This window comes from Hyaena hyaena, unplaced genomic scaffold, assembly GCF_003009895.1.
Source record: "Hyaena hyaena isolate Hyena2069 unplaced genomic scaffold, ASM300989v1 scaffold_109, whole genome shotgun sequence".
NCBI lineage: Eukaryota > Metazoa > Chordata > Mammalia > Carnivora > Hyaenidae > Hyaena > Hyaena hyaena.
Window position 1 is genome coordinate 1261942 of NW_024080740.1, and position 10802 is coordinate 1272743.

General features: G+C 37.9%; 1 long non-coding RNA gene across 1 annotated transcript in view; it reads left to right on the forward strand.

Annotated features, from left to right (window-relative positions):
* The first annotated feature begins 687 nt into the window (after nucleotides 1-687).
* Nucleotides 688-10802, forward strand: part of LOC120234405 — a 39628-nt gene continuing 29513 nt past the window's right edge. Inside the window, exon 1 of the long non-coding RNA XR_005529080.1 lies at nucleotides 688-870. This is a non-coding gene — a long non-coding RNA (uncharacterized LOC120234405). The remainder of the gene's footprint in view (nucleotides 871-10802) is intronic.

Sequence of the window (10802 nt, forward strand, 5' to 3'; positions counted from 1 at the left end):
ATATTACATACACATATAATAGTTCTATATAGTTCACAGCTACGTTAAATAGTATTTAATATTTGAAAAATTCAAAATGATAAAATTTGAACACCATAAAATTTTATATGTATCGATCTTACATAGTATTATTTTATGACAAACTGTAAACTAGTTATTACACACACAGACACACACTCTGTTTAACAGAGTATTCACCACAGAGTAATTACAAGATGGAGTAACACTGAATAATGGAAAAGTTTGTGGAGATTTAAGTCAGGTAAACAAACCTGTATTTGAATTGTCTAGCACTACCTGACTGATTTGGGCTATTTCTTTCTGATCCTGAATTTTCTGTGATTGGAGATATTTAATACCATGCTTAGGGAACTGGTTTAAGGATGGAGCTAATCCATATTAAGGGCTTGACCCTTACGGCCTTCAGGAATCTTGGCGGCCACTTTCTCTCTCAGACGTAAACTAAGTAAAGGTGTTTACTTTTTTTACACGAGTCTCTTCCAGTAAGGGAAACCTACCCGGACGCCAAATATGTCAATTCAGAGAGTCCAGATAAAACTCTAAATGCTCAAAATAATCCGCCTCTAACTCTGTCGGATTGCTAAACCCGCAGGAAGCTACGGGCCGACCTCCACTATCCCAGCATTCCGCGCGCCGCTCCCGCTGCTCTTCTACCCCGTCTCTATGGTAGAGCCGGCCTCAGAGGCGGCAGCGGCGTTGGCGTCTTCCGTGAAGAAAAGTGCGAGTTCCAACTTTACTCTTGGCCCGGGAGGGTTTTGGCGCGGAGCGTCGTCATGTCAGAGAAGAAGCAGCCGGTAGACTTGGGTCTCTTGGAGGAGGACGACGAGTTCGAGGAGTTCCCTGCGGAAGGTAACCGGCTGGGCCCGGGCCTCTGGGCCGCGCGGTGACTAAGGCATCCGGGTAGAGTCGGCGCGTCGGACGCTTGGGCTCGGCCTCCAAGCGCCCGCGCCAAGTCTGGACCCCTGAGGCCGGCTCTCTCGAAGCTCTTCACGCGCTTCCCTCCGTGTGAGCGGCTTCGGGTTCGGAGTGTCACGGTGGGCCTCACCGGTGAGGCTCAATGCCTTTCTGCTTCCTCATTGGGAGGAGTCACGGTGACCTGGGTTAGCGCTGTGTGTGGGATGGTTGGTCCTTTTACTCTTCAGTCAGGTGACCCGCCACCTCGGTCCTGTCTGTGTAAACCTCTTTTCTCTTTATTTTCTCTTAGTGTAGCAGCCTGCCTTTGTCCTTAGACCATCCAGATTTAAATTCTTGTTCCCGGTTAGGCCAATCCTGCTTGCTTCTAGGACTTTACAAATGAAGCCTGTGAAGTAGGGTGGGAGGATCACGTGTTGGGTAATACACCTTATTGCTTTATCCTTGTTTCTCATTTTGGATCCCTTCAAACTAACAGAAGTTGAAGGATCTATAAGACTCTACAACGTGTACGTTTTTCTCAGTTTCATGGTTACTAAGAGGAACTGTAGTTTTCTCATTGTAAGTAATGGCAAATAGCTAACATTTGTTGGGAGATCATTCGTCTAAGGGCTTTGCTTGTATTCATTTTCATAGTTCTAGCAATTAGGTACCGGTACTACCATTTTCAGATAACGAAATTGAAATTTGGAATTAAGAAACTTACCCGATGCCACAGCTGGCTAGAAACGATGGACACGTGGCCCAGTTGACTCCAGCGCTCTTAAATCTTTCGATGTACTGCTTCTGTTTATTTTCTAGATTGTTGTTACCAGGTGGGTTTTCAGAATCCTTTGCGTTATTGGCTGATGGTTATGTAAAGGATAAATACTTGTAAGAAAAGGCTGCTGCTGGGTAGCCTTTCTGAAGGTGATGGGAAGAGAATTGTGGTTAATGGTGTACAAATCTGTTAAGCAATTCCTACTTCACTAAAATTGTGCTCAGTTGTATCCCATCGGGATCAGGATCCTATTGGGCATAAAATCCTGTAGCTCGAATATTTGTTCTTTTTATTTATGATGTCTTTTATTATTTTGCTTACGAAAGAAGACATTAGTGTGCATAGAACATAAACTAACCCAAGGCACATTTCAATTGTGGGATTCATTATATTTTGAGGGGATTGTTTTGTTTTTGTTTTGATAGTGGATTTATCTGTCCAGACATATTTTCTGTACCTCACTTTCATGTTGGTTCATAATCTAACATTGAGCTATACAGTAAAAGAAAACTGGCTTATTAAGGGCAGGATCCACTTCTTACTCAAACTTCATATTTCAAATAGTATTTATCCATTGTTTATCACTACAAGGCACAATGTTAGGCACTTTATTTACATTATCTAGTCTAATTATCACCATACCCAGAAGGAAACTGAGGCGTAGATTTAAAAAGTTTGCCATTAGGTGGTCAAGGCAGAATCTGAAAGGTCTGTGTATTCTCAACACAAACTTTTATTTTTAACCTTTAGCAAAGTAGGTGTCACATAGTAGGTGGTTAGTAAATATTTGTTGAATGAATGAAGTTGAGAATTTACTACATAGAAAGCTCTAGAGGTAACTGTACCTAATGATACACATGATTTTTCTTAGCAACTTTCATCAGTTTTTGCAGAATATGTAGTTTGTTCTTATTCTAATTTTATGTTGTGTGAGCAGCAATTTGTTCAGTTTGGTAGTTACATAGTAAAAAGTCTCACTTAAGAGAAAATGCAGAGAATATTTTTGTTTTTGAAGATGAAGGTGTGCCACAACAGACCAGTTTATTAACATTAAGTAACTCACCATTTACTGGTCACCTTATAGAAAATTTTTTGTCTTCAGGTTTGAATGTGTAGAACCTAATTCATTTAGGAGTTTTTCCATTTAGAATGAGAAATAACATTGAAATATTTACCATTGTTCTGTTCGGTTTCTTTGTTTCTTTTGTGTATAATTTAGACAGGTTTTCTTTTCGTGTTAAATTTGAATTAAGATATTGCTGTATACAAAATTACCCCACTCGGTGAAACCAATCAATATTTACTAATAAAAACTGCTCTTTAAAAAACAAACTAAAAGAAAAAAACTTGGAAAAAGATCACCAAAGAATTACTTCTCTTTTGAAACTGTGTGTGTATGTGTGGTGCCTAGCCATGGTTTAATCTCCATTGCTGCTCATTGTGATCCATGGACCAGGAGTTTTGGCATTACTTGGCAGCTTATTAGAAATGCAGCATCTCCATCGTGGGGCACCTGGGTGGCTCAGTCGGTTAAATGTCCAACTTCCGCTCAGGTCATGATCTCACCGCTCATGGTCTTGAGCCCTGCACCTGACTCTGTGCTGACAGCTCAGAGCCTGGAGCTTTCTTCAAATTCTGTTTCCCTCTCTGCCCCTCCTCCACTCAGGCTCTGTCTCTCAAAAATAAATAAATGTTTAAAAAAAGAAAAGTGCAGCATCTCAGTCTAGAACTACTGAATTGGTTTAGACTTTACCAAGATTTCTAAAAGATTTGTATGCATTTAATGTTGGAGAAACACCAAATGGCCTATTTTGAATATTTTTAGTATTTAAGTTTTCAGTTTATCTATTATGCCCACTTCTCAAGTTCTCTGCCTTCTTTAGAAGTTGTCTTTCTTGTGATTGTCCTTATAGTAAATGTGCCATTGACAAACTCACTAACAGATACAACTTAAAATGGCCTGTAATCATCTTTTCTATCTATAGGAGGTCTGATTTTCAGTGGCCTCGTTTCCTGTCTGATCCAGAAAGTGGATGATACTCATTGTCTAGGGCAGAGACTGCTACATGAAAGCCATTACTGATGTTTGACTGGTTTGACTCATGGATTGTCCCATCTTTTTGGGGAGTGTTGTTGCTACATCTCATCCTGGATAAGAACTTGTTTGGTAGGATGTCATTCAGTCTTTTTAAGGAGGGAGAATTTCTATTTTAAAAATGAAACTAAGATAATGTGTTTTCATGGAGGGCTCTTTGTTTTTTTTCTGAATAAGTTCTTCAATAGCAGTGAGAGGAGGAGGATAGGGGTGATTTTCTTTCTTTTTTTTTTTTTTTTTTTTTAAATTTATTTATTTCTAGAGAGAGAGAGACAGCATGAACAGGGGAGGGTCAGAGAGAGAGGGAGTCACAGACTGAAACAGGCTCCGAACCCACGAACCGCAAGGTCATGACCCAAGCGAAAGTCGGACGCTCAACCGACTAAGCCACCCAGGCGCCCCATGGGATGATTTTCTGAAGGTACAAAGAACAAGTCTTTTTTTTTTTTTTTTTTTTAACTTTTCATTATTTAGTCTGTGGATCTGTGTTACATTGCTAGTTCTTCACAATTATTCTAATTGATGAGTGTGTAATCTGTCCTTAAGCAAAAATTGTTTAAAAGTCCTGTTTAGGGGGTGCCTGGTAGCTCAGTCGGTTAAGCGTTTGGCTCAGGTCAAGATCTCAGGGTTTGTAAGTTTGAGCCCCACATTGGGCTCTGTGCTGACAGCCCAAAGCCTGGAGTCAGCTTTGGAATCTGTGACTCCCTCCCTCTCTCTCTCTCTCTCTCTCTCTCTCTCTTTCTCTTTCTCTCTCTCCCCTCCTCCCCCACTCACACTCTGTGTGTGTGTGTCAAAAAATAAATGTTAAAAAAAATTTTTAAATCCTGTTTAGGATCTTTGTGAAATGCATTCTGCAACTTTTTGACTATTTAAACTGATTGAGAATAGGCTTATATTAGGAATTTCAACATACTGGATGTGATTGATTATAATTAATTTTGAAGGTTTTGGCATAATTAGAATTTTAGAACTGGAAAGCCGCTTAGTCTATTTGAGAAGATGAAACTTGTCAAGCTCATATAGCTAGGTTGATAGTAGTAGAGCAGGATCTAAAATTGAAATACTTTATAATTTATTTGAAACTTCAAACAATTTTCATATCAGATATTGAAAGGGCATTAAAAATATTTTCATTAATCTCCTCCCTCTGACAGTTGGAAGTGGGTGAGAGTAAAAGTGGGAGGAACAAGTGGGCCTTTAGGTTCTTTTATTCTCTTCTTTCTGTGCCAGAATTGAGAGGATTTTTTTTTTTTGAGGGAATAACTTTTTAGAATATTTAAAAGGAAACTGAGTTTGCCTCCAGAAGCAATGATATTTACAAGAAAATTCTGTTACACTAAATATTCTGTAATTTTCTTATAATCAGTGAAATTGCTCTATTTGATAAAATCAAGAGCAGTATGCTACCTACCTTCCTATGCTCCTTGAGAAATTGCTGGCTGGGAAACTTATTGATGGAAATCTGTTGAGGCAGACAACAAGCTGGTGGTCCTCTCTGGAATAACTGAGGTATTTTCACCTAACAAAGTAGAACATCTTATACTGGTTCTTACCCAGAGAAGTATTTTTGGATGTCACTTTCACTTGACAGGTGCAAATGTGAAATCACGTTCATGACCAGCATTTAGGGGTAGAGGTCAAGGATTTTAAAATGGCTTTTGTGCATAGACCAGTCCTGCACAAGAAGATTGACCTATGAATAATGCCACTGAGGGCCACCCACGTTAAGCGCCCAACTTCGAGCTTGGATCACGATCTTACAGTTTGTGAGTTTGAGCCCCTCGTCAGGCTCTGCACTGACAGCTCAGAGCCTGGAGCCTGCTTTGGATTCTGTCTTCCTCTCCTTCTGTCCCTCCCCTGCTCATGTTCTCTTTCTTAAAAATAAATAAATGTCAATAACGCAGCTGAAAATATTTACATGAACATTGGATACCAACTGGACTAAACCAGCAAAGGATTCTTTAGAATCTTTTTAAAAATTTTTTAATGTTCATTTATTTTTGAAAGAGAGAGAGAGAACTTGAGCAGGGAGGGGCAGAGACAGAGAAACAGAATCAGAAGCAGGCTCCAGGCTCTGTGCTGCTTCACCAGCCATGAGATGACCTGAGCCAAAGTCAGACTCTCAACCTACTGAGCCACCCAGGTGCCCCCTTAGAATCTTTAATGTAAAGTTAAATAGAACTGTTACTGTATCAGGTAATATACTAGTGCCCAAAGGGGCTCTCCTGTTTACAATTATTAAATGTAATATAATGGACACATAAATAATACCATCACACATTTAAATTAGTTACATGGTGATAACAAAAAATGGACAAATCATGTTACTAAAAATTAAGAAAAAAGATAAACACAATGAATGGCAGAGTACCTGTTGAGTATCCATTGTAATCATATGCAGGAAGGAAGTTTTTGAATTCTTAGATGGAAAAAGCACAATGAATCTAAGATCAGACATAGGTTCAGAATCTGTCTTTCATCAATTTTTTTTAGCTTGTCAACTCATGCTGGTTACTTAACTTATTTAAAATACTTTTATAGTACAATATATAGGCTAAAAGGGCATAAATTAAAAGTAAAAGTACTGTTTCGCCTTGCCTTCCTCCCCAAACATTTGTCATGCTCCAAGGGTAGCCACTGTTAATTTTTTTTTTTTTTTTAGTATCCTTCCAGAAGTTATGTATATATTGTGTGTTTGTATATATTTTAAAAATACACACAGAGGACTATAGTATATATACTACTTTTCATTCTAGAGCAGTTCTCATTTGGTCAAAGACAACTGATTTTGACACTTGTGAAGTTTACAGTCCAGTTATTTTGTAGGATGTTCCTCAACTTGAGTTTGTCTCCTGTTTCCACATGATTAGACTCAGGTTCTGCACCTTGGCAGGAATATCATAGTTGTGATTTTGTGTTCTCGTTGCATCCTGTCAGGTGGAACATGATTCACATTTATTCCATTACTGATGATGTTCACTTTAATCACTTTTTAAGGTAATGTCTGTGAGACTTTTGTAACGTAGCTCATTTTCCCTTCATAATAAATAGGCATTTTGTGAAACTACAGAAATGTAGTATTATCAAACTTTCAGTTTATTCACTAGGTTTATATCCATACAGACTCATGGATTCTCATTTTATGGGTTATGATTTTTTGCTATTATTTATTTTGATCCTCACATTGTCCTATCTTTAAACATGGAGAACCCCTTCATACTGTCTTCTGTGACCTTTTGACATATCACCATCGTTCTTTGTGCATTTCCACACATTCTGGCGCAAAAAGGTATTCCAAGTTAATCTTGTATGTTCCCTCCTCGAATCCTGGAAATAGCCATTTCTCCAAGGTGCATTTCTTTTAGTGGAGAATGATATTCAGAAGGTAAGATCTTAACTCCATTTGTGGTCATCACTTTGGGGATCTCAGTGGAAGGAACTAGGAAATACACAAATGTGTGTATACATATATACACTTCTACATTTATGGGTTTGTGTGTGTATAAAACAATGCGTTCACACAGTATCTCCATTTACGTTTCAACACTACCGAGTTCATTCTAATTTCTTTCCATATTTGTAACTCCCTTCCCAAACAGTGAGAAACCTGGCTTTCATTATCTTAATTATATTGTCTATTTGGTCATCCTCTTCCCTAGCCAATTTTTGTTGTCCTCTCTGCCCACAGATGCCTTCCTTTTGTCACTGGGGCTTCAACATTCTTTGCCAGGCCACCCTCCTAACTTCAGCACTGTATGACTTCTTCACCCTGTTCAGGTCTGACACACCAGTCACCCTGTGCTGCCCCTCTATAAGGATGCCCTTTTCGCTCTGCTTGGGCTCTGACACCTCACCTGGGATGAAGTGCATTTTGAATTTTGACGTATATCTTCAAATTGCCTTTTAGAATGGATATACCAATTAATATTTCTATCTACAGTTTCCCTTTTCTCTCATAAGGTTGCCTACACTCCATATTAAACATTTTAGTCATTGTGAACCTGATGGATGGAAAATGAAATCTTTTCATTTTGATTTGTATTCATTTGAGTGAGATTGACCAGTATGTTTTTCCTTGAACTGTTACCATCTTAATCCTAAGTTTCTTCATATGTAATTTGTAGATAATAGAGTCATGTAAGCACTGCATGAGTGTGTTAATCTGTTCAAGCTGCCATAGCAAAATATTGTAGACTGAGTGGCTTAAACAGTGGAAATTTATTTTCTCACAGTTCTGGATGCTGCGAAGTCCGAGATCAAGGTGATGGCTGATTCTGTTACTTGTTGGGACTTTGGTTTTGGCTTGCAAGACTGCTGGCTTCTCACTGTGTCCTCACAAGAAGGAGAGAAAGGAAGCTCTGTAGTGTCTCTTCCTGTAATGGCACTAATCACATCATGAGGACTTCACCATCATGACCTCATACAACCCTAATTACCTTCCAAAGATCCCATCTCCAAATACCATTACACTGGAGGTTAGGCTTCAACATAAGTCTTCTAAGGATGAGGAGAGGAGACACAAACATTCAGTTCATACCAGTGATAAATGTAGAATGCATAGCACTGAGTTTGGCACAAAGTGGTATTCATTCAATATATATTAGTCCTCTTTCTTTTCTTCCTTCTGATCTTAGGGAATTGGATTGAATATTTGGTATTTACTTAGAATTTGAATTGTTTTGACATTTTATTTGTAATTTTAGGTATATCCAAAATTAGGCTTGTTAAGTTTATTATTTAAAAATTGATTTATTTTTTAATATTAGAAACTTTTAAGTAATATTGCTAATTTTCTTTCCAAAAGTACATTAGAAATAGCTTATTATTCATATAGAATATAAAGATATATGTAAAACAATAGCATACATTGTTTAAGGATGCATACAGACATACAAGAGGTATAAAGAAATACAGTGGCGTGAAAAACCCCCAAATTAAAGTACTGGTGTTTGGCACGGAATAGTGAGAGGTGTGCCCCAGAGATATTAAGCAGTAAAAGTTACTTCAAAAACTATCTGATTAGCTGTTACACTGATTCTATAGAATGAACAAGCAATAAGCAGTTGCGACTTCAGCATTTAACCTTATTACTGGTTTGTTGTTAAACATTACTTATTGAAAGATGTGATGAATTGTTGAAAACATTGAGGGGAAAATAAATGTTTCAAAAACTGTTATTTATACATCTTCTGATGTATTAAAATTCACCAAATATATTTTTTTCCTGTGTTGTGTTGTATATGTACTGTTTGGTAGAAATGGTATTGTCTTTATTATGGAACATATTTTTCTTCTCACTTTCTTTACCCCTCAAGTTGCTGTGAGTGATTAGCACCCAATAAATGATTTATTCATTCAGTATATATTTGTTGAGTGCTTCCTGTAAATCTAGCACTCAATGGTGCATAAATAATGATGTTAGCTGCCATTTATCATTAGTAAGTGCTTTATATAGATAGTCTCTTTTAATCCTCGTAGCAGACTTTTGAAGGTCCTATGCTTGGGGCTCAGCAAAATTCAGTAGCCTACCAAGTCACAGTTAACTAGAGGCTACACGGAGACAAATTTGACTCCTCAGTTAGATACTTGTCTTTGAACTTAGAAATATCAATGCCCAGGGAGATAAGGCACAGTGATTTTCATAGTAAGCTTGAGCTTTTTTAGTATTGTGGAGGTGCTTTTCCTGGGAGGTGGGGCTCCAAACTTTTCCTTCTCAGTTAAACTAGAGCAACTTTACTTTTGCCTGTCTTTATCTTTTGGGCTTCTGGGTGAGATTTTATTGAGTTTCCTTCCAGTGGTGGGGCAGGGTTACGGAGGGGTAGGGAATTAGACAACATGGTAGTAAAGTGTAACAGCAGCTGAAAAGAAAGGGAAATTATTTCCAGTTCTGTGTAGCGTGAGAGATAGCAACATTTGAACAGAGTTTTCAAAAGATAGAAATGTAGAAAAAGGATTTCCAAAAGAAGTAGAAAAGAGTAGATACTTGGAGGTGGAAAAACAACGTGTATATGTGTTTTATTTGGCTGTGAAATTGTGGTTGCAATTGCAGGTAGTTTGGGGCTTAATACTGAAAAGCTGTAAGCCAAATGTGCAGTTTGGACTTTATCCTTAGATACATGAGAAGAGGTTTTTTTTTTTTTTTTCTCTTTTTTTTTGTTGTTTTTTTTTTGTTTGTTTAATGTATATGAGCCTCCTTTACGCAGTAGGCAGTTTAGAAAAAATCAACCCAGTAGAATTAATTCGAAAAGGTAGAAAAGAGTCTGGGAAGCTGATCAGCAAATTGTTGAAATAGCTTAGCTGAGGACTAAGGGGCCTGAAATAGGTTGTTATTAGGAAAGAAGTGAAGAGAGTGATGCAAGAATAACAGGTGAGCTTTTTGGCAACTGGTTTGATAAGGACTGTCGGGAATAGGAAGAAGTCAGAGTTTGTGATTTTGCATTTGCATGTCTAGTGGAAGACAGGTGGTGGGGTTTGCATCTTAATAAAATGGAGGATTAGAGGGAATTGAGATGAGTGTTGGGCATGAAGGCTTGAAAAAAATGAAAGTAATGGCTTTTGAGAATTTTGTAAAAGAGACAAACACTAAGCACTAACAAAGAGAAACAAAGTCAGCATTACTTTGTAGTGGAAGCATTCTCCCAGAGGTGTGTCTTTTTAAATTAACTGAAAAGACTTGTGTCTGAATTTCCTTTTTTTTTTTTTTTTTTTAATGTAAGAAAAATTATAGGGTCACCTCAGTGGCTCAGTTAGTTGAGCATCTGACTTTGGCTCAGGTCATGAACTTGTGGTTTGTGAATTCAAGCCCCGCTTTGGACTCTGTGCTGACAGCTCAGAGCCTGGAGCCTGCTTTGGATTCTGTATCTCCCTCTTTCTTTGTTCCTTCCCTGATCGCGCTATGTCTCACTCACTCACTCTTTCTCAAAAATAAAGAATAAAAAAATAATAAATGTAAGAAAAATTATAAATGGTTATGTAAATTATTTTGAGCCTCTCATTGAGACTGCTGACCACAAA